At 38.3% G+C, this 25,555-nt stretch overlaps 1 protein-coding gene across 2 annotated transcripts in view; it reads right to left on the bottom strand.

The window, feature by feature from the left end:
* The window catches only part of DptB (Diptericin B), an 81,210-nt gene that overhangs the window by 5,000 nt on the left and 50,655 nt on the right, over window positions 1-25,555 (bottom strand). The window lies entirely within an intron of this gene.

The following is a 25,555-nucleotide window of genomic DNA, read 5'->3' as shown; positions in this document are numbered from 1 at the left end:
GAATTTGTAACACGTCCGATTTCTGGGTTGGCAGCGGTTAGGCGCCGATCGCAACGTCTGACTGTTGGTGGTAGTGTATTAGGACAAACTCCGTACTACGTAAGGAGCAGTAGAACGAAAGATTGCAGTAAATTCAGAAGACGGTGAGAGTGTAAAATGGTGACCTATCGAATTTCGAAACAGTGCCTATTGTTGGCGCTCGGTCATGTGTTATGAGTGTGATGAAAGTGGCGAATGTGCTTATGTGTCGCGAGGGACAATGTCAAAAGTGATGACGTTTTACAAAACACAGCAAACCACAAAAAGTGGAACAGTGGTCCGAATAAAACTCTCAGTGACAGGTTCTGTCGAGCACTAAAGCGGACTGTGACTCAGATCTGTCATGCGAGTGCGGTCCAAGTGCCGGACCGCTGCGAGTTACATGACATTGACATGTGGGGCCAAATTGCATGGGCTAAACCGCTGATATGGGACAATAACTCCTTTAACACAAAGCCAATGGTACAACGAACATCCAGTATAGACCGTTGGTTACTGGAGACGTTTGATGTGATCGGATGGGTCATCGTTCTTCTTATTTCAAACCTTGGTTCAGGTTTATGTGTGGCGAATGTCCAAAGAAGCGCATAATCTGCATTGTCTCCACCGAATCGTGAAACATGTGGTGCTGTGGGCCACAATATCCTGGTTTTCAATGGGCCTTGTGCTGGCACCATCTCGTCGCTGTCCATGACTGTGTCGCCATTTTAAGAGATTGTGTGCATTCTATGGCCCAGGGGTTGTTTCCAGACACTGTCTGTGAGGTGCTAGATAGTCAGTGCCGAAACAACTGTTTACCTAAGAACACCAACACAAAATAAATAAAATAAATGAAGGAGAGTGGCTGGGAATATTTTAATTAACTGAAATATTTGCATAGAATGCAAATACAAAAATTATGAAAAGATTTATTACAATCTTGGAGATAAGATTCTCTCCTGTAAGGGCCACCACTCCCTTATGAAGTCGGTAGAGCAATAATATTTATGTTTTGTGGAACAGCAGATCTCAGGGCCATCTGCATAACAGCCATGCTCAAAGATGCTACAATAGTGAGTCAGTTACAAATTTCAAATAATAAAAAAAAAAAAATTTAACTTTTTAATTCTTACAGGTAGCAGCCTGTATGTGATCTCACTATTTCATGACTGTTATTTGGTTCCTTGGGCAGAATTCTCTCTGAGCCCCATACAGAGAGGTGGTCAAACATACACAATCAAGGGGAAAATGCCTCCTTGAATCACACTCCTGAAACAAAACATATCATTAGTACAGGTACTCACCATACAGCAAATTGAATACACAGTTGTTCTGGTAAGAGCTGGCAGTTTTATTTTCCAACATGGAATCAGGAACATAAAATAGGATGGATGTGTTGATATCCACACTTTGGTACACTAATACTTATCACCTTTTTCGTAGTGCACTACACACACACACTTTTTAGATATATAGATATGCTTGATAATTTAACACACTATTTCATACTTATAAAAATAACAAAAAGGAGAAGGTAGGATGAATCTGAAGTTAGAAAGGTCTGTCTGACCTTTAAAAAAGAAAGAAAAAAAATATATATAGAGATATTTACAACATTCTTTTTATCTCCTCATAAGTTTGAGTTTCTTGTCTCTAACAGTTTTAGAGGAGAGAGGTATTCCACTGAAACATATTTCAAGATATGTGTATATAAATACACTGATTGAAGATAAAAATAAACACAATTTAATATACTGGTTCACTGTTCCGCTATTTACTTGCTGTTCACAAGTTCTATGTTGTATGACACAGTGTCCTCCTAGATTCCCATTCCACTGAAATGTAAAATGTTCTGTAGGAGATATGGTAAGCTGGATTTCACACGTTCAATGAAGGAACTTTAGTAGCTCCTATAACTAAGCAAAATAATTGCTGGAAGCCTTGTGCTAAAAGTCCAAGGACAGGCACGGCTTAGAGGCGTTACCGACCTAGGTTTTATATCTCTAACTGAGATATCGTAAAGTATGTATTTCTTCCATGTTTGAAAAACTGGGTTTTCCCATATTAAAATTGGGAGGTGCGACGAGATTCAAAGTATGTTGTCTCTATTGAGCGTCCATAGCACTCAGAGAATGAACAATTAGAAACTGATGATCTCAAATTTAATCTTCCATTGTCACTATATGTAATAAGTACCACTGATGATAAACTGCAGATATGTGTAGGTCTTACACATCTTTGTAATATGACTATAGCTTCATATAAAAAAAAACTGAGTTATACACACTCGCGTATTCAGTTGTTCACAGGACAAATCCAGGGGAGCCGGAAACAAATTGCTCACACCTCGTCCCGGGTATCGAACACTCTGTAAGAGAAGTCAGGTGACTTCCTTCGAACCGAAAAACTATATGTTGTTGCTTCACGAATCTGACTTGAACTACCCCGTTCTCTCAGGAAAACGAGTATATGTTTCTTGCAAAAACAAGGAAACGAAGAAACTCGCTTCCTCAAGCAACCTTTGACAAAAGGTTCTCTGCCCTGAGGCGATTTGCGTGTGGTCCGACCTGCACAATGCACTTGTTCAGTTACTATCCGTAGCCAAATTCACCCTTTCTTGGCTGACACGTGCTGCCCCTACACTGAGCAACGGCCAACACTGAACTTTTTGCTCGCAGCAGAAACTATGAAAGTTTTTCGCACACTTTTGTTTTTCTTCACTTGTTACATACAAATAAAATTGAGAAACATAGGATATTATACTTCAAAATAAAGGTAATCATACAAAGAATACATATTTATACAATTTATGAACTGTCATCTCTCCCAGCAGCAGCAGTACACCCAATTCCTGTGGCTGTCGTTCAAAACTGTCTGCTACTAATGCAGCCATGTTTGCTTGGAGAGAGATTGAAGGAAACATCTTTGTTAATTATTTATTTTTCACAAATACAAGATCCAAGTGTCTTGTTCGATAAGGGAAACACGCTGTTAAAATAAATCAGAATTTTGTGCGGTATTTCCAAGAACGTGTTTAGCTTAGTACGTAAATATTAATATTAAACACAGAAAATAAGTCAAATCAGAGTATACATTTTCAAATTGGTGTTGCATTTCGGGAACTAACTAAAAGGCTCGCTGGCCAGGTTACTGGTCTCTGGTGAGAAGGGGGGGAGGAAATGACGCTTGAACTCGGTGCATTGGAAATCACACCTATAGAAAGCTAAAATTTCGCATGTAGAAGCGAAAAAGTTTATGGCTTTTGAAACAATACAAACGCTCTGTTTCAACACACTGTATCAAACTCAGTGTAGATTCACCAAGGAAGTCCGTAGGCTACTTCCTGTGCATAAGGATACTTATTTAGCTCCTATTCTGGTAATTTCTTTCCATGTTGAGTTGAGAGAGACCTCACATCTAGTAGTCTAGGCGACAGCAAGTCGGGAAAAAAAAAACCTCTCAGCGCTAGCTCTCTTCCAAGCGTTCTGAAACTCATGTATGATTCCTATAGAATCTTCTCATTTCCTATTAAATTAATCCTTCATCTCTGCTTTTAATATCATTCCTTCCATCATCCCCTGTAAACTATACATTATGCAACGACGCAGGAATTTTATGCAACCCATTAATACACTATATCATGCCTATAAATGGAATAATTGTATTAATATTTACGTACTATGCTGGGTGTTTTACACTTTATTACTAATAATATCAAATTATATGCATAGAATATGCTAATGTTAAGCAAATAATTATACCACAAAATCCATTATATTTACATATAAATATGCAAATGTGCCCCTCATCTGCATTTCGATATGCAGATGATGGAGAAGGGCATCGGCCTTCTACAGTAATTTCCCCCCTATGATTCTAGGTGCTGTACTTTCTAGTACAGGACGTAGATCATACGGAGGGCACATTTTCGTTCCTGAAATATTAGAGGTACACAATACATCCAAGAGAAGAAAAAAAAAATCAAAGTTAAACACACACAGTAAACATAATAAATGAAAATCAATACACAAAAGCTAAAAAAAAGGAGAATTCAGTGTTCCCTAAGTTACATAAACATAAATGACATAAGTTCCCAATACATACACTTACACTAATACACTAGATCACTGAAATATACACTAACACTAACACTATATACACATTTTGTCAAATCCGGTTAGGTGATGATGAGATGTGTGATCTGTGTCTTCTCTATTGACCAGTACCACTGTGATCCTTCTCTTTTCTAGAAACATATGGTTTCAATAGAAAAGCATTTCTTGTCATCTTGACTTCTTTAGTCGCTGGATCCCCTAGTGTGTACATGTTACGACCAGTGGCGGCGACAATCTGCCATGGTCCCGAGTACAAGAGCAAGAGCTTCTTCGACACACCTGCTAGAGCATCCGACTTGGGGAAAACTCTAGTTAGCACAAGATCACCCACTTTGTACTCTACAGTACGGTGTGACTTGTCGAAGTTGCGTTTTCGTGCAGCAGCATTCCTTTTGTGGTTCTTTCTTGCAATTTCTACATAGTACTGCACGTCATGGCGCTGATCCACTTCTGGGATTTCAAACAGCCTGGCTATGTCTCTAGACATAGACTGCCCAAAGTGACACTCAAAGGCTGACACGCCAGTGGTCAGGTGTTTTGCCGAATTTAAGCACTTCCCTATTTTCTCCAAGTATTTGGGCCACAGTCTCTGGTTATCATGGCACAATTTACGTAGCAAACGTACTGTTGCCTTGACAGCTACCTCTGCCATTTCACCTTGCGGATAATATGGCGTCGAAGTGATGTGCCTGATACCAAGATCTGCTAGCTCTGATTTCCAGCGGTTAGACTGGAAAGGTGACCCTCTGTCTGTCAAGACTAGTTCCACACTAGGGTTAACTTTCAGATACTCCTTCAGTTTCCTTATGGCAGTGGTAGTGTTTGCCTTTCTACATGCGTACAAGCCAATTAGCTTGGAAAATGCATCATAAAATACCAATATGTAATGGACTCCCCCAATTCCCTTGGTTAGAGGCCCTAACCAGTCAGCACAGACCAAGTAGCCTGGCTTCTCAACTACTACAGGATTCAGTGGTCCCGGACGATAACATTGGGGTGGGTTGCTTTTCTGACATAATTCGCAGGAAGCACAAAAACGCCTCACACTTGCCCTCATCTTCGGCCATACGAAAAATTCTGATAGAAGTGGAAGTAGTTTGCTAGCCGACATGTGCCCTCGATCTGAATGGTAATAATCGAGCAGTGGAACTACTAACACTTCTGGGATGCATATTCGGACTCCTTCCCGGTCACGCTTGCATAAGCGTCCGTTCAAAACTTCAAAACGGTGACAAGCACCATTCACCTTTGGTGAGTCCGTCTTCTCTTCGACATCTTTCTTGATCTTGCCGTAGACAGGATCTGAAGACTGCATCTCCGGTAGTATGGCTATCATCTTCCTCAACTCACATGGGATTTCCGTCAGGATGGACATCAGCGACTCCTGGAGGATAGGCTTCCGTGCAACACTGAGGTCTTCTTCTGTGTGAGGAGGGTACCTGGAGTGATAATCACTCAGATTCTCATTGGACTTGACAAACTGGAATTCGAAATTGAAATTGGAGAGCAACATCGCCCACCGGGTGATGCGCTGGTTTGTAAGTCTACAATAGAGAATAAACTTAAGAGCAAGGTGGTCACTGCGTACTATGAATTTAGTACCAACTAAGTACTGTTTAAACTTAACAACGCCATCTATGAGTCCATAAAATTCCTTCTCCGTTATCGAATAATTTCGTTGTGCGGCATTGAACACACGTGATGTAAAGGCAATGACACGGATGTCATCATTGTCATCACGCTGGTACAACAGAGAAGAACACGCGATATCACACGCATCACATTCTAGAATCAATTGCTTGTCAGGCAGGACGGTTTTCAGTACTACTTCCTCCTGGAAGATTTTCTTGATCCTGTCCATCGCTGCCTGATGTACTGGTTCCCATTTGAACCTAACATTCTTCTTTAGAAGTTGGAACAACGGATGGAGAACTTCCGAGTACTTCCTACTAAAGCAACGATAGTATTGGCAGTAGCCAATGAAGGAACGCAGTTCCTTTACGTTCCGTGGTGTCCTAAAATCTAACACCGCCTTCACTTTCGCCGGATCTTTGCCGATACCGGATTGCGAAAGATGGAAACCAAGTATGTTCAATGATTTTCTCGCAAAATTGCACTTTTTCAGCCTGAGAGTTAGGCCGCCCGCAGTGAGTAAACCCAACACACTATCGAGGTGTACTAAGTGATCATCGAAGCTCCTGTCAGCTAGAATTAAATCATCTACATAAGCGCCGCAGTACTCTCTAGCTTCTGATCCAATCAGCATATCTAATGCTCTTACGCAAGAAGCAAGGCTCTGTTTTGTTCCAAACGGAAGTTTTTGAAAAACATACGAAATGCCTTCATGTAGGAACCCAAGATATTTCTGGTCACTTTCTTTCACTTTTATCTGTAAAAACATCTCGGTTGCATCTACGCAACTGAACCAAGAGTTGTCGCAAATATCTTGGAGAACAGATAGGGGTGGCATAGGTCTGTCGGAGAGATCCCCTGAAATTTTGGCCAGAGCTCTTCCATCAATACAAACTCGAATGCGTCCGTCACTCTTCGGCGTCACTACCAGAGGGTTTATATAAGCTGTAGGCATCTTCTTTATCACACCCCAGGCTTCCCAACGCGAAATTTCATTCGATACTAAATTCCTGAATTTCTTTGGGTAAGGATACAATTTTGTTTTTATGGGACGTTCGTCCGTTACTCCAACCTCGTGCTCGTAGTTAGCTATGCAACCTGGCTTGATATCAAAAAGCGCCTGGTGCTTTAAAAGAACAGCTTTCAAACTCTCTCTTTGTGAGGCTGAGAGATCTGAGTAGTTCGAGACAAAATCTTCTATATCTGAATGGGAGGCACGTGTGTTCACTTTCAACCACTCTTCTGGTGGGAATACATGAACTGCCATTTCTTGGGCACTTGGGAATCTACCATCATCCAAGTTCGGGGCACGAGCAGCCTTTTCTCTGCAGGTCTTATGCTCATTCTGTGCGCTAACCCGTATGGCCTTCCGTCTTTCGTCTGACGGGGAAAAATTACATTCAAAAGTATCTAACTCCTCTATGAAACTATATGGTTTCTCGCACTCACCATTCAATTCTAAACAACGAACTACTAGATCCTCAGTCTCGCAATCTACTGATCTAAACTTGACTTCTACATCATGAGGATGTTTGAGATGTAGAAGGCCGGTGTCATAGTCTAACACGGCACGAGATTCTGTAAAGAAGTTGGAACCTAAAATCAAAGATCTGTTCAGACCTGAAATAATGATGCCTAATGTATGAAATTCCTTCCCATGTATCTGAATGACTAACAGCGTTTGGCCTATGATCGTTGCTGATTTACTTCCGAAAGCAGACGTAACCCGTATATTCTTAGCACTCAAAAATGCGGGTGTGGGGTGGCTATTTGAGACGGAGTCCCAAATTTCTTTAGAAATGGCGGGGCAAGTAGCCCCTGTATCTAATAAAGAATTAACTTCCTTTCCAAACAAAAGTACATTAATCTCTGGCAGTGAAATGACGTTATTACTTGGTAGTTCTTCATTACTTGAATCAAATAAATTCTTAAAAATGCCATTGGCCTCTTCATATACAGCCCTATCTAAATCGATGTGTTCTCCAGTCCTACTTAACAAGGTTATCTTATTTTCTAACATGCCTTCACTGAAATGCTTCTTTGCCTTAATTTCTAAACAAATTTTACAATTTCCTTCTTCTTTTCCTTCTACATTTTCAAAACTTTCTTTAACTGCGGTTTCACATGAATTTTCGTATAAGTGTATATTTTCTACATTCTCTTCTAAATTTCGCACATACTTGGAATTTACATTTGTCAACTCAGATGTACTCGTATTCTCCATAGTCATCTTACCGTTGTTCCAAGCACATGCGGACAATCCTCATTCTCTGGGAGCAGAAGAAGAGGATTGGTTACTCCTGGTGATGTTATGGTTTTGGCTGGTAGGAGGAGGTGCCCGGTCATAATGTTCCAACAGCTGGATTTCCTGGTCCTCGTGACGGAAGGAATTTCCCTGCGGTCTATCCGTTTGGCGCATCCCTCCCCTCCTACCGCGGGCTCCACGAACGTTGTTGTTGTGAGAGGAGTGGGAGTTCCCCCCACGTGACCAGCCAGACGACCCACTTCCGCTGCTCTGGTGGCGAGGCGGGGATCGCTGGTGGTTGTTTTGATTCGTGTTTTGATGTCTCTTTCTCTGATAAGGACGCTGGTTTTCTCTCGTTCTATTTTTCTTACGAGCAGCGTGCTTACCACTGTGGCCAGAGGGGTTATTGTCCTCGTTTTCCACGCTCACTTGGAGCATGTTGACCCCTTTCCTCTGGTTACCCTGGAAAAACTGGTCGCGATTCGTCATCGACGACTGCAGTTCCTGTACTAGATTTAAAAGTTCTGCTATTGTCTTTGGGCGAGAAGAGACTATCGCCCTAAATAGCCAGTTCGGGAAATGACGCGGAAGTACCTTCAGTAATGTAGCATCAGACATTCTTGGCTCTAATATGCTATTCTTGTGTAACAAATCCAGCAGATACTCTGCGGGGGATTTGTGTACACGATTATCGAAGTGGGAGGTGAGAATAGTCGCCCTTAGGTTTGCCAGCCGCTCTTCGCTAAGGTAACACTGTTTGAAGTTTTGCACAAAATCTTCGTAGGTGTGGATCTTGTTCCGGTTAACTTGAAACCACTGGTAACAAGTATTCCGAATTGCTCGCGGTATGAAACTGAGTCTCATCTCGTCCGGTACTCCAGTGACCTCAAAGTACCGGTCGAGATCTTGGAGAAAGTTATAGGTTTCGGTCTCAGATTCATTTCCAGCATACACAGGTAAGGTAACGTCCCTGTGTATGAGACCAAAAGCTGTTGCGAGATGCTGTCTCGTCTCATGGTTACATGAGCGAGACGTCGACGGGACAGGTTCTGTCTCGTGGGAAGTAGCGAGGTTCCCAGGTTGAGAACCAGGCAGATCGCGACTCGAGATGTCGTTCGGAGATGGCGGTCTTTCTTGTGTGCCGGAGACAGAGATGTTAGCGAGTCTCCCCTCTATCACCTCGCTTGTCTCCTTCTGGATGGAGCTCTTCCACTCCTCCATTTTCTTCTCGAGTTGTGCACACACGTCATGAACGGTCTCTTGCATCTGTTGGATGCTACCGTTACATTCCGACCTGATCTCATCGAGTGGCGTTTCCTGCTCTAGTTCCCCCCGGATCCTGGCTAGTTGGGAAGCGAAATTTACTTCCACTCGCCTGACCTGATTATTCAGAGTAAGTGTGGTCTGTTCTACACGAGACGAGACCTGTCTAACACTCTCAGAAAGCTCTGAGTAATTCTCCTCTAGTCTCCTAGTGGTTTCCGTGACACGAGAATTTAGATCTTCCCGAGCGCCTTCAATCTCCCCCCTCAGCTCTACAGTGGTGATCTCCAGTCGCTCTGTCAATTCCCGTTCACTCTGCTCAAGTCTTGACGTCATGGATTCTAACCGCATTTCAAGACGAGCATTGACCGACTCTATAGCCTTTTCAACACCCTTTGAGTTCTCTTCTAACTTCCTTTCTAAACTTTGTGCATTTTCTACTAATTTACTTTCTAAAGTTTTCACATTCTCCTCTTGTCTTCTCGTACTTTCTTCTAGTTTTGCGTTAAAATCTTCCCGTATACTTCTACTATTTTCTTCTAGTTTTAACAAAATCTCCCCTAACATGGCAGCAATATTTCCGTTATTTATGTTCTCAAATGCACTACTAGTGTTACTGGCTGGGCTAACTCTACTTTGTTCTGTAGTTTCCGTGGTTACCTCCCTTTCCTCCCGCAATGGTACTTCCTGTTCCCTACTGGGGACTGGCGGAACGGTATCCACCGCATCAGCGTCTCCCACAACGCTGACCGGACGCTCGCTAGCGCTCTGCGCGTCATTTACACTATTCTCATCGGAGAGCTCCCCAGCTCTCTGAGCGAACTCTTCAAATACAAACTCTGTGTCCATATTTCCTACTCTTCGAGCCTGTGCTCGCGTTACAACCATTTACAAATACAAAACGGGATTACAAAGTTTTCTTCCCCCCAAAGTTTCAAAAAAAAAAAAACTGAATTCTCTTAACACAGTAATGGTTGTCAAAATATTCAAGACACAAATAAATTTCAAACACAAGACACCTACGTTCTTGGAAATTTTCGGGAAGAGAAACACAACATATACCGAAATTTTAACACAAACTGTATGTTGACCAGATAGTATTTAATATATACTTCATGCCCTTTACGCTGATGGCGCCAAGATAATGTGAGGTGCTAGATAGTCAGTGCCGAAACAACTGTTTACCTAAGAACACCAACACAAAATAAATAAAATAAATGAAGGAGAGTGGCTGGGAATATTTTAATTAACTGAAATATTTGCATAGAATGCAAATACAAAAATTATGAAAAGATTTATTACCCTCTTGGAGATAAGATTCTCTCCTGTAAGGGCCACCACTCCCTTATGAAGTCGGTAGAGCAATAATATTTATGTTTTGTGGAACAGCAGATCTCAGGGCCATCTGCATAACAGCCATGCTCAAAGATGCTACAATAGTGAGTCAGTTACAAATTTCAAATAATAAAAAAAAAATTAACTTTTTAATTCTTACAGGTAGCAGCCTGTATGTGATCTCACTATTTCATGACTGTTATTTGGTTCCTTGGGCAGAATTCTCTCTGAGCCCCATACAGAGAGGTGGTCAAACATACACAATCAAGGGGAAAATGCCTCCTTGAATCACACTCCTGAAACAAAACATATCATTAGTACAGGTACTCACCATACAGCAAATTGAATACACAGTTGTTCTGGTAAGAGCTGGCAGTTTTATTTTCCAACATGGAATCAGGAACATAAAATAGGATGGATGTGTTGATATCCACACTTTGGTACACTAATACTTATCACCTTTTTCGTAGTGCACTACACACACACACTTTTTAGATATATAGATATGCTTGATAATTTAACACACTATTTCATACTTATAAAAATAACAAAAAGGAGAAGGTAGGATGAATCTGAAGTTAGAAAGGTCTGTCTGACCTTTAAAAAAGAAAGAAAAAAATATATATATAGAGATATTTACAACATTCTTTTTATCTCCTCATAAGTTTGAGTTTCTTGTCTCTAACAGTTTTAGAGGAGAGAGGTATTCCACTGAAACATATTTCAAGATATGTGTATATAAATACACTGATTGAAGATAAAAATAAACACAATTTAATATACTGGTTCACTGTTCCGCTATTTACTTGCTGTTCACAAGTTCTATGTTGTATGACACAGTGTCCTCCTAGATTCCCATTCCACTGAAATGTAAAATGTTCTGTAGGAGATATGGTAAGCTGGATTTCACACGTTCAATGAAGGAACTTTAGTAGCTCCTATAACTAAGCAAAATAATTGCTGGAAGCCTTGTGCTAAAAGTCCAAGGACAGGCACGGCTTAGAGGCGTTACCGGCCTAGGTTTTATATCTCTAACTGAGATATCGTAAAGTATGTATTTCTTCCATGTTTGAAAAACTGGGTTTTCCCATATTAAAATTGGGAGGTGCGACGAGATTCAAAGTATGTTGTCTCTATTGAGCGTCCATAGCACTCAGAGAATGAACAATTAGAAACTGATGATCTCAAATTTAATCTTCCATTGTCACTATATGTAATAAGTACCACTGATGATAAACTGCAGATATGTGTAGGTCTTACACATCTTTGTAATATGACTATAGCTTCATATAAAAAAAAACTGAGTTATACACACTCGCGTATTCAGTTGTTCACAGGACAAATCCAGGGGAGCCGGAAACAAATTGCTCACACCTCGTCCCGGGTATCGAACACTCTGTAAGAGAAGTCAGGTGACTTCCTTCGAACCGAAAAACTATATGTTGTTGCTTCACGAATCTGACTTGAACTACCCCGTTCTCTCAGGAAAACGAGTATATGTTTCTTGCAAAAACAAGGAAACGAAGAAACTCGCTTCCTCAAGCAACCTTTGACAAAAGGTTCTCTGCCCTGAGGCGATTTGCGTGTGGTCCGACCTGCACAATGCACTTGTTCAGTTACTATCCGTAGCCAAATTCACCCTTTCTTGGCTGACACGTGCTGCCCCTACACTGAGCAACGGCCAACACTGAACTTTTTGCTCGCAGCAGAAACTATGAAAGTTTTTCGCACACTTTTGTTTTTCTTCACTTGTTACATACAAATAAAATTGAGAAACATAGGATATTATACTTCAAAATAAAGGTAATCATACAAAGAATACATATTTATACAATTTATGAACTGTCATCTCTCCCAGCAGCAGCAGTACACCCAATTCCTGTGGCTGTCGTTCAAAACTGTCTGCTACTAATGCAGCCATGTTTGCTTGGAGAGAGATTGAAGGAAACATCTTTGTTAATTATTTATTTTTCACAAATACAAGATCCAAGTGTCTTGTTCGATAAGGGAAACACGCTGTTAAAATAAATCAGAATTTTGTGCGGTATTTCCAAGAACGTGTTTAGCTTAGTACGTAAATATTAATATTAAACACAGAAAATAAGTCAAATCAGAGTATACATTTTCAAATTGGTGTTGCATTTCGGGAACTAACTAAAAGGCTCGCTGGCCAGGTTACTGGTCTCTGGTGAGAAGGGGGGGAGGAAATGACGCTTGAACTCGGTGCATTGGAAATCACACCTATAGAAAGCTAAAATTTCGCATGTAGAAGCGAAAAAGTTTATGGCTTTTGAAACAATACAAACGCTCTGTTTCAACACACTGTATCAAACTCAGTGTAGATTCACCAAGGAAGTCCGTAGGCTACTTCCTGTGCATAAGGATACTTATTTAGCTCCTATTCTGGTAATTTCTTTCCATGTTGAGTTGAGAGAGACCTCACATCTAGTAGTCTAGGCGACAGCAAGTCGAAAAAAAAAAAAAAAATTCTCTCAGCGCTAGCTCTCTTCCAAGCGTTCTGAAACTCATGTATGATTCCTATAGAATCTTCTCATTTCCTATTAAATTAATCCTTCATCTCTGCTTTTAATATCATTCCTTCCATCATCCCCTGTAAACTATACATTATGCAACGACGCAGGAATTTTATGCAACCCATTAATACACTATATCATGCCTATAAATGGAATAATTGTATTAATATTTACGTACTATGCTGGGTGTTTTACACTTTATTACTAATAATATCAAATTATATGCATAGAATATGCTAATGTTAAGCAAATAATTATACCACAAAATCCATTATATTTACATATAAATATGCAAATGTGCCCCTCATCTGCATTTCGATATGCAGATGATGGAGAAGGGCATCGGCCTTCTACATGTCGCCATATTCCAGGATGATAATGCGTTCATTCATACAGGTGGAGTTGTTCTGGCGTGGTTTGAGGAACATCGGTATGAAGTTGGATACATCCCATTGCTCACAAAATCCTCTTAACTGAACATAATTGAACATCTGCGATCTGTTTTGGAGACAGCAGAGTTTCTCCTCCATATTCTCTCACGGAATTGAACTGAGTGAAACACTGCATGCGGAATAGTAAAAGTATTTCACTTGTTGGGGAGCAGGAAAATTCGGTGTAGGAAACTTCGCTGTAAGAAAATTCGCTGTAGGAAAATTCGGTGCTCGGAAAACTCGGTGTGGGGAATGTTAGATGTAAAGAAAGATTTGTTGTAGTAGGCCGTATGATTTATTAAAAACTCAACTTTGAGGATAAATGAGCGTATTAGTTTTAAATTAGTTTTAAGTTCAAACTGAAGTAGACCGTAGGATTTATTAAAAACTCAACTTTGAGGATAAATGAGCGTACCAGTATTAGTTTGAAGTTCAAATTTTGTGCAGAACGTACTTTTGCTGTCTACTATAATTTTTACTGTTTACTGTCTACTTTATATTGCTTTATATTGAATTGTGTTCCTGAAGTTATTTGAATTCTAGATGTCGACGGATTTTAACATTTTATGGCCCTTACATGACGAGAAATTTGTCTTTCGATGTCCGTTCGTGTGATTTAGCCCTTTGGGGATCCTATGGTAAAGTTTTGTACCATACGCGTTTTTCATGGTACATTGCGTTATTTCTCTTCTATTTGAGCTTTTTCGTCCGGGTTTTTTTTTTGTTTTCCAAGTCCAGAGGCCTTGTAGAAGACATTACGTATGGTTTCAGACCGTCCTGCGTCCAGACATAGGAGGTGATGACGTCATAAGTCAAAAATTTCTTTTCTCTTTTCTAAGCCTATGTTCAATATTTTTTGGTGGGCTTATTTTTCTACGTAGAAGATTGAAATTTTGCACAAACATTCAGTCCACCGAGTAGTATTTAACAGATTTTTTGTTCCGATGTCAGTGCTAAAACAGGGGTGGAACGTGAGGGGCAAAGGGGTGAAAAAAGGGATATTTTTACCCCCAAAATCCCGTTTCTCGTAATTTTCCCGCCTCACATACATGATGAGGACACGTGAGTCATACCGTCTTAAAGGCAGTTCCATTCTGAAGAGAATGACGGTCGAATCATTGTCCTAGGGTAATTAGTGACGTCTCAGGGATTTTTTGCACCTTTTTCCTTTTGCACCTAGAAGATTGAAATTTTGCACAAACATTCAGTCCACCGAGTAGTATTTACCAGATTTTTTGTTCCGATGTCAGTGCTAAAACAGGGGGGGAACCAGAGGGGCAAAGGGGTGAAAAAGGGATATTTTTACCCCAAAAATCCCGTTTCTCGTCATTTTCCCGCCTCACATACATGATGGGGACACGTGAGTCATACCGTCTGAAAGGCAGTTCCATCCTGAAGAGAATGACGGTCGAATTATTATTATTGGGTAATTAGGGACGTCTCAGTGAATTTTTTTCAAAATATACTTCTGTATAGGGTAACATGGGGAAATTTCTGAATTTCTTTTCCTGGCGGGCTTATTTTTACACCTAGAAGATTGAAATTGTGCACAAACATTCAGTCCACCGAGTAGTATTTAACAAATTTTCTTTCAGATTTCTGCGTCCAGAGGGGCTAAAAGTTAAAAAAGGGAAATTTAGACAAAAAAATATCTTTTTTCTGCAATTTCCCGCCTTAGATACATGATGGAGACATGTGAATGGTACCGCCTGAAAGGCAGTTCTATTCAGAAGAGAATATGGGCGACACATGACCCTAGGGTAATTAGGGATGTCTCAGGAATTTTTTTCCCTGAGATCATAGTGTTCTGTGGTAATTTGGGGCATGGTGGGAAATTTTGATAAAATTTCTCCCTCCCTTACTATTCAAGATAGAAACTTGAAATTTGGCACACACATTCAGTATACCAAGTACTATTTCTCAGATTTTTTTAGATGGCTACGTTCACACAGGGTCGCTCCAGGTGGAGCCAAAGTTCGAGAAAAAAATTCCCTCCGAAACTTTCACTTTGACATTTTTTTCCCGCTTCTGGTATATGGTATGAGCATGCAAGTGGTACCATTTGAAAGCCAGCTCTATTCTGAAGAGAATGAGGTATGAACCATGATCCTAGGATAAATAGTGACGATACAGTAGCTTCTTGACTGAAAGTCTAAAAAATAGCCCAAAAACCCAGGATCCGGAAAGGGTTAGCGAAGCGACCATCGCTACCAATCGACATTTAATTTAAAACTTAAGTTTTTATGCTGTACCAAAAAATGTAGGTTACTGGACGGGTAAAGTTGAAAATTGTAGATTTTTAAAAAATTTTCTGACGATGTTGTGTCTATTTTATAAATAAATATTTAAATCTAAATTCTTCAAAAATGGCACAGTTTATTTGTTACTCAAAGGTGTAAAAATAAATGCCTCAACTAAAGTATCTACGCCTGATTGGAGGAGAATTCAATAAGGAGTCAATAGGGTTGCAGTACTTGTTTAAAGCAAACAAACTAAAGTGTCTCATTGGAGGAGAAGTCAACTATTTGTACAACTATTATCTGATAAAACCATCCTGCTTTATATTGCCCTTTCCACCAAGACTTTTTTGATCAATATAATTTTGCATCTTACATATGTATATACAGAGTGATTCTTTCAAAACTCACGGATTTCATTTGGCTCTAGAATTTCTAATTGAAGTACGATTTTCATGCAGTTTGCTGCAAATCATCAAGAAAGGATGGGAGATTTATGGGACTATGTTTACTGGTTCAAATTCATCCGGGGTAATATAGGCCGCAAGAAAAACAGCAAATATTCGCCATTGTACGTTACAGTTCGAATGAGATATTGGATATTTGAAGCGAAATTGAAGAATTAAGTGTTAGTGGTAACACACATAAAGCACATGTTGAATAGAGATTTCTTGGGTGACTTAGAGTCGGTAACTGACATCTTCCACAACATCCGCCAGCGAGGTCCGATGCTTCCCTGTCTTCCTCAGAAGCGATCCTGTTTCCTGCAATTTATTCACTAACGACCATATTACAATATGTTCCTGTCTGGGGCAGAACGTGAGGCAAAGTGGTGTTTTCAGTTGTTCCTATATTAGTTCTCTGAACTTATAGTTGTAATTGTTTTATTTCTGACAAAAAGTGTCAGCTTCATTGTGTGATGAAAAGTAGTTTATAGTAATACCCCCTAAAAGACATGAAAGAGGTATTGGACTAAAGGCAAAAAATAAATTTGCTTTACTTGAAATAGGTAATAACATTTTATTCGTTACATTTTACGGTTTTCGTTTTCACAATATGAAGTGTCGTAAGTGGTAATATTCAATATGTATACACCGAATCTACCTTACACCTAAATTTCCCCACACCGAGTTTTCCGTACACCGAATTTTCCTACACCGAGTTTTCTTACACCGAATTTTCCTACACCGAAATTTCCTACACCGAATTTTCCTAGACCCCTAGTAATTGAATGGCGAACACTTCTTTCATATACAGATGCTTATGAAAATAATAGAAACACGTGAACAAGCAAAATTACCTGATTAATATAGCGCTGGAGCACCTCTCAACACAGCTCTGATGCGACGTGGAAAGGAGTCATGGAGATCGTGAATTGCAACAAGTGGGGTCTAGGAAAATTCGGTGTAGGAAATTTCGGTCTCCATGGCTTCTTTCCACGTAGCTTCAGAGCTGTGTTGAGAGGTGCTCGAGCGCCATATTAATCAGGTAATTTTGCTTGTTCACGTGTTTCTATTATTTTCATAAACATCTGTATATAAAAGAAGTGTTTGCCATTCAATTACTAGGAAACTTGCAAAAAAAAAAAAAAGTTTAGTGTGCAAGGACTTAATCTGTAAACAGTCACAAATACAATTTTGTACGTGCTTGAGTAACATTATAGTTGTTTTTCTTTTCCAGATTTCTGTACTATTGGCAAATTTAGATTGCACCGGAAATCGAACCCGGAACCATGCACACTTTGTAGTGGACATAACAAACAGTCAGTTAATGTAAATGTCTCTGATATTTTAATATGTTAAAGTTACAAACAAGATGACCATTTTGTTGACAAGATTATAATCAATCAATCCACATTCGTGAAATTTGAATTCTATTTGCAGTGAAAATCCTCGATTTTTTTTTTGTTTGTTTGTTTTATTAAGGAGTTAGTAGAGACTTTCTAGTCAGTGGTATTTTGTACTTTGCTGATCGTATTGGATCATTCCAGTTTGCGACAAAGGATATTATCGTTTACTTAGCAACCAGCTTGACATATAAGAAATTAAGAACCACGAAAAATATTCCTGGTTGTGACTCACTCTTTGAACAATACTTCTGGAAAAGAGAAATCACTAAACCAATAATCAGATTTCTATATTTTAGATAGATTATTAATACTTTACAGTGTAACACATATAAAAACAAAAAGGATTTGTAAACAGAAATCTTTTCTTTCCTCAAAATATAGTGAAACTACTAATTCCCAAGGAATAATGTAAATTTGATAGGAAGACGGTTTAAAACCTAAGATATAGGGATGGCCAAAATTTTCCGGAATCCGGATTCCGGAAATTTTGTTTTCCGGAATCGGAAAATTTACTTTCCGGATTTCGGAAAATTTCCGGATTTCGGAAAAATTCCGGAATTCAGAAAAATCCGGAATTCGGAAAAAATCCGGAATTCGGAAAAATTCCGGATTTTGGAAAAATTCCGGAATTCAGAAAAATTCCGGATTTTGGAAAATTCCGGAATTCAGAAAAAATCCGGAATTCGGAAAAATTCCGGAATTCGGAAAAAATCCGGAATTCAGATAAATTCCGACATTCGGAAAAAATCCGGAATTTGGAAAAAATTCGGAATTTTTCCGATTTTACTTTCCGGATTCCGGAAAGTAAAAATACTGGAATTGGCCATCCCTAGCTAGTAGCTGTTAAAAGAGAAACACAATAATGAATATATATACTGTACTAGCAGCGTTCACCCCGCTTCGCTGCGGTCACCCCGGAACGCAATAAACGTTGTTACTTAGATAATTTTTACAGCGCCTGTCATTTATGTTAACCCGCCGAGTCACATGGTCATGCGGGTTGCATATAAATACGTTTATTTTTACCTATGATGAACTAATAACAAAGGATTTGTACGTATGGACACTTGAATGGTCAATTATCTCAAGACACTGGTAATTAAAAATTAAAGTGATATGATAAAAACCATCTAGGGTCCAAATCATAATAACCCCCCAAAAATGAAAGAAATTGGTTCAGCCGTATTAGCGTGATGAGTTCACAAAGGATTTGTGCGTTCTCTTTTATATATATAGATTAGTTTCTCGTAGTTGGATATGTCTTTATCACTTACGTAGACAATTGCTACTGCAGTTATTTACTGCTTTATAAGGAAGGTCTTATTTTCACACACAAAAAAGTCGCCGGTATGTCTCAAACATTATCGTGTTCCCACCTGCAGCTGCTGCAAAGCACTGCAAACTACTTTTTAACCAGGCGAAAGGCAGTGAAGGAAAAGAAATCTCAACAAATATTCTAATAACATTCGCTTATTGTCAACATGCCTACAGTGAGCGCAGAAAGTGTTCGTACACCATGCATACTTTATATTGGAAACAGCTAGCATGAGAACGGGAGGAGGAAAATATATATATAACCAGAATTAAGACTACACATTCATACATTTTATTTCTATATACAAGAGAAAGGGCAAACAAAGACAATCACTGTTTTGTTCAGAAGAAAAGAGAGAATTCCTTTTTTGTAAACGCAAAAAGTCACCGTACACTTATGATTGAATTAATGCTTATAAAGTATATTACGTTATTTAATATTTTGTGGGATTACCCTGTGCGTTAATGATTGTAGTCTTCGTGGCATTGATTTCACCTGTAGTAGTTCGTAGTTCTGTAGCTTCGGGACTGATTATGTCCCATTCTTCTTGAATAGCTTTTCTCAGGCCTTCTTTAGTAGAGAAGCTGTGCCTTCTGATTCTTGTCTCCAGAACAGACCATAGATGTTCTATGGGGTTCATGTCTGGGGATTGGGGAGGTGTGCGAAGCTGTTTCAAGGTATTATAGAGTAGCCACAATCGAGTATTTTCCGCTGTATGTTTGGAGTTGTTGCCTTGCTGAACAATAAATTGTTTTCTGCGCACTAGTATGGAGATTTTCCTTTAATATGTTAATATACACTTTGTGGATCATCACTCCATCGATAAAGTGGAGACGACCCACTCCTGAGGCACTCATACAACCCCAGACGAGCACGGACCCTCCTCCGTGTCTTACTTTAGGGACGAGATTTTGAGGATTCATCAATGTATTCATCTTGCGCCATACCATACGCCTCCCATTGGATTCGATAAGATTAAATTTACTTTCGTCCGAAAATATGATCCTATTCCAGAAAGAAGCCTGATCCCTTATCTTTATATTCTTTTTCAAACTTTAGTCTCTTTATACGATTTATCTTGTTCACCCATAACATTTTCCTGGCTATCCGACCATGATACCCTGCAAATATTCCGCACTGTACTGGCTGATACTTTAACACCGCGTGTTTCCAGATCCGTTGCCAATTGCACAGCACTACTTTTCGGAACCTTTTTTCTTTCCCTAATAATGTAACGTTTATCTTGTTCACTCAACACTCTTGGTCTTCCAGTTTTTTTTTTTTTTTTTTTTTTTTTCGCACAGTGATAGAAACATTATACATGGCAATTATTGTTTGTACTGTTGAACGAGGCCTGTCTGCAAGGTTTGCTATCTTTCTCAAAGACTTACCTTTCTTATGCAATTTAATAATTACTTTTCTTGTCTCCTCATTTGTTTCTGTTCGGTTGCTTCCCATTTTGACAGCCCACCGTGCAGTTTTTTCACTCCTATTCACAACTAAACTCATTCTGTTATTCGTCATGCTATACAGAGGTGTATACTCAGGTGAATACTAGTGAACCCCAGTTGTGGTATCTTTGTTGCGTATTCGTACGTCAGGTGTACGATCTCTTTTTGCGTCTACTCTATACATTTTCTACGGAATTTATTTACTTTCTGATCATTAAACTTGTCTTTGTGGTTCTTTATTGATATATTCATAAAGCTTAGTTTTCATTATTCATATTGTGTGTGTTATTACACTTCTTAAATTTTCTGTTTCTTTTTCGCAGGCATTCTCGTTTCAATAGCATAGGTGTACGAACACTTTCTGCGCTCACTGTATGTACAGTAAATACAAATTTACAATTTTTGACTTTACGAAGTATACAATATAATTGTTCAATAATTAACATAAGCAGGCATTCATTAATTTATATTAATATAATAATTAATAAAACTAATAAGCGGGTGATTGATGACTCAGTGGTAGAGTTTTCATCTATGGTATTCTAACCCAGGACATGTGGGTTTTCGATGGCTAATTTTGTGTTCGAAACTTTTTCCGGTGGTAGGCCTACTCTTGGTTCCCTTTCTTATATTTGTTCCATCATCACTCATTAACGAATTTAGTTTATCAAAACTCTATAGCCATATATTCATTCTGTCCGTCAGTGAAACAAACAGTCTCAAGAACTATCTGATGGATTACCATCAATTTTGGCCACGATGTACAGAGTCAATAGTTAAGAATCGAGTTCCCTGATGAATGTAATATTCAAACCGGAAGCGGTACAAATCAACCATTTCCGGTTTTAACGTTAACCATTATATAGTAAATATGGTAATAGATAGCGAGAAGCGGTTTCCAGTAATCGACATATATAACATTCATGTAGATAGAATGTTACCCAATTTGTGCATCTGCTGAAAATAATGAGCTTAGATATTTAGAGAGCATTTTCCGCTTTAGAAAATGTGTGCTTGGTAAAGAATGTAGAGAATTAGCTGAGTCAGGCACGTAGCTAGAATATGGTAATAGGAAGGGGGGGTCTGTCACGAAATACTGTGGTTATTTCCAGGGGCTCAATCATTCTAAACTATTTTATTGGCAACATATATTGGTTCGTTTAGCCAAGATTTCTAATGGAGGGATGATGTGAAATACTGTGGTTACACACCAGAGGCTCGATCAATCTAAATATTTTACTGAGAACATACCCATTTTGATTGGTTAGGACAATAAAATGAGGATATATTAGTAAGTATTTTAATAAGAAGCTATGAAGAAATCTTGAGTAAAAAAAAATATAAAAAAGTATTGAAAAAGATATAGTCTTCCGAGGTCATTCGAACGGTGTCGAGAATTTAGCGTCTGGGAAATTTGCGCTCTACCTCAAGAACAGGGAAAATTGCGCCTGCGATGTACCTCCACCGGGAAGTTTGAGCCCTGCGAAATAAAAGAACCTATTGGAGCTTACGCATTTGCTCGGAGGGGCTGACATTACAGCATAAACAATCCTCCCCCCACAACCATGCCATTTGTGATTTATTTTCATTGTGGCTATATAAGGGGAGAATAAACTTCAATATAAGCCAAAAGAACACAACGGATCAACGCAATCACTGCTTCTTCCAGAGATGATTTTGGGGGAACACTGGCCTTTCCAGAGCTCTCAGAGTGCCCCCTCAGAGGAGACCAAAATAATACGTCTATAATATAATAATAAATAGAATAGTACCAGCAGTGACCCCCTCCGGAATACTAAGTGTGCCCCCCGGAACATTTTTTCTGAAAGAACGACTGAACACAATTGTGTGTTTGAAGTGTAATTCCAACAAGTAAACACACTGTACATAGTTTTCTTGATAATATTACTGAACTGATTTTACATTCACTTTACATTTTCTTTTCTATATTTTGTGTCCTAAAAAGCCAAACAACTCGCAAGGATTGTGAACAGAGATATCTGGGTAGAGCCAAACAGGCTTTTGTAGATTAAATTATACTCTTTGATTATATTAATAAATAATTATATATCAGTCATTTATACTTTTATTGTAAATTTTGTAGTATAATGAAAAATTGTATTTGTATAGATTGCCCTTTAGTGAACTAAAATTGTATTTTTTTTTTTTTTTCATTTGTTCGGAATATTATAACGGATGGAATAACTCACTGAGACGATGAGAGGCAAGCCTAGTTCAAGTGTGAGTGGAAGTTACTTTACACAATACAAAAATAAGTTGAATTGTAGGGCGCTAACATCCCAGTGCAAATATATAGCCGGCGCATTTTCCCCTTTTTCTGGGGTAGGGCGCAAACATCCCAGTGCAAATATATTGCGAGCGCATTTTTTCCTATTTTTGTGGTAGGGCACAAATTTCCCGGGCGCAAAATTCTCGCATTCAAGGAAAATATAATGTCCGTGAAGTTGACAAGCCACTTATGTCAGACTCCCATTTCGACTTTAAACGTCGCCAGTGCTATGTTAGTGTTCGATAGTGACGCAAATCGTTAGTACTCCACAGATAACGTGTGCTTTTTAAATAATGGATATAAGTCTTCTAGCTGCATGCCAACACGCCCACTTCTAAGAATCATCTCAAAAATGAGGTTAGCCGTTAGAGCAAGTAAGTGCTCATTAGTGCCATTAACATTAGCGTTAATGCCTCCATCGTACGGCCCTTTGAGTAATAATAACACAACGCTCTTGCTAGAGTCTCAATGCGTCCCTATATTCTCGCGAACATTCTGACATGCCCAAGTTAGTTACTTTTTTTTTTTTTGCAACTATTGTTTATTGCTAGTCTGCAGAGTAGTCCTTATATTAATATGCCATTGTCCTTGATAATCATTGCGTATTTACAAGCAGTTTGTTACTACTGTTAGAAGATATCAAAAAACAACAGATAAAATCTACTACTTAACGGTTCATATTTTTCTTTTACAGTACATAAACGATTAATAATAATAATAATAATAATAATAATAATAATAATAATAATAATAATAATAATAATAATAATAATAATAATAATAATAATAATAATAATAATAATAATAAGACTATTCCAGCATAAAAGTTATCAATTGCATCACACTGGCAACAAGCGACGCATATTTTAACTTCATAAAAATTCGTTTCTCACGATTTTCTGGAAAACTACGTATGATAACATCTTCATTATGTCAAGTTGTTTATCTCAGTGTGGTATATGTCTTACCTCTGGACAATATCACAGTAAAACAAAAATTAAATATTAGGAGTACATCGTACTTTTGGACTACATCTCATTAACCATGGGAAGATTGAGTAGTGCATACTTTAGGATGTAAGTTTCAGCTTAACTTGCATCATACATTCTTAGGATTACAAAAAGGAAATTTGTTCGTTTGCATTTGAATAAAATTCTTAGGATTACAAAAAGAAAAAATATTTTTTCCGAATTCCGGAATTTTTCCGAAATTCGGAATTTTGCTGAATTCCGGAATTTTTCCGAAATCCGGATTTTTTCCGAATTCCGGATTTTTTCCGAAATCCGGAATTTTTCTGAATTCCGGAATTTTTCCGAAATCCGGAATTTTTCCGAATTCCGGAATTTTTCGATTTTACTTTCCGGATTCCGGAAAGTAAAAATTCCGGAATTGGCCATCCCTACTAAGATAATATAAAGCATATAAAATTACTTTTAAAAAAAGGTTTCTGGGTAGGTCGGACTGTCATTACAATGAATTGAGATTCCTCTTCCTAACAAGTTAATGGAAGTACCATATATATATATATATATATATATATATATATCGTTTTAAATAATTCCATTTGACATTTTGATCTCAATCTTTCATATCATTTCATTATCTCTTCATTGTGTCAATAAAAACCAATTAAATCACCCTTTGGAGTTTCTTTTTCTTCAGAGGTTTTGTATTCTCGCTTAATTTTTCATTTAGTATTATATTTAAGTTCAAATAGTAGAGATAGCTTGAGCTAATCAATACGTAAATTATTGATTAATAAAAAGAGTAATAGTTCATAGTTCAGTAGATGTTCATAGTCATTTAACATTATTATTTTACTCGCTTTTTCAATAGTTGTTAGAGATTCAGAACTATTCAAATTATGTGAATGAATCATTTGTCTTTGGAAGAAATCTACAACTTTAAGAAAAATAAGCATCAATGTCAGTTCAAAGGAAAATACAGGTATTTTATAATAGTTGTAAGTTTCATTCCTGATGTAGACAGATTTTTAGATGCGGACCGGACATTATGAAGCAAATGAGGCTTCTTAAATTAAAAGATGACAAAATTCTTTTATATAGTGGCACAAGAACAGGGGAAGAAAAAGATCTGCTGAGCACACATCAGTTAGTAACAATTCTTTGTTGTAATGCAAAGGATCCTTTTCATTAACCTTTATCATACAGTCTCCAATTACCAGTATTTCTACACCACGTGGATCAGTAAAGTTCCGAGTACTATCAGTAACAGGTATTAGGGTAATAAATACTCCGAGTTTTATAGTAATGAATGAAGAATAGCTAATTAAGATTTAAAGGCAACATTATTTTTAACTTTTTGTTTTCTTAGCTTTTTTGTTATATTCAATTAATTCAAATGACAAAGATTTATGTTCTTCTCAATGACTACACAGTAAAATTGACTGTCAATTCAACACAATAGCCCTGTGTTACACGAATTGTGTTAAATTTTGGCACAAACCTGATGTTACTAAACTATCTCGCACTCTGGAATGAAGTGTTACAGGGGTCGTTGCTAAATCAGGCACCTGATATGCGGAATCTTTTTTAGTAACATAGCATTGGGTGTTGTCCTATATATAGTTGCCAAATACTACTTTTGCAAAATCATTTTCTTTCTTATTAAACGAACATGATTCTTATTTATAATGGATAAGAGAATGTAGTATAAACTATCTATATGTGGTTCCAAGGAACAAAATACAGTCGACGACAAAGAGAAGTGTAGTTCACATAGAAACGGGAGATGACAGCATTTCTCTTCATGTAAATGTCAGGAAATTCATAGGCTCTCAAAACTATTTTCTTACCGACATACTTTAATTTAAACATGTA

The sequence above is a fragment of the Thermobia domestica genome, chromosome 7 (assembly GCF_964235325.1).
Source record: "Thermobia domestica chromosome 7, izTheDome1.hap1.1, whole genome shotgun sequence".
In the NCBI taxonomy this organism is placed as follows: Eukaryota; Metazoa; Arthropoda; class Insecta; order Zygentoma; family Lepismatidae; genus Thermobia; species Thermobia domestica.
Note: the sequence above shows the minus strand (reverse complement) of the source record. Positions and strands in the feature narration are given on the sequence as shown.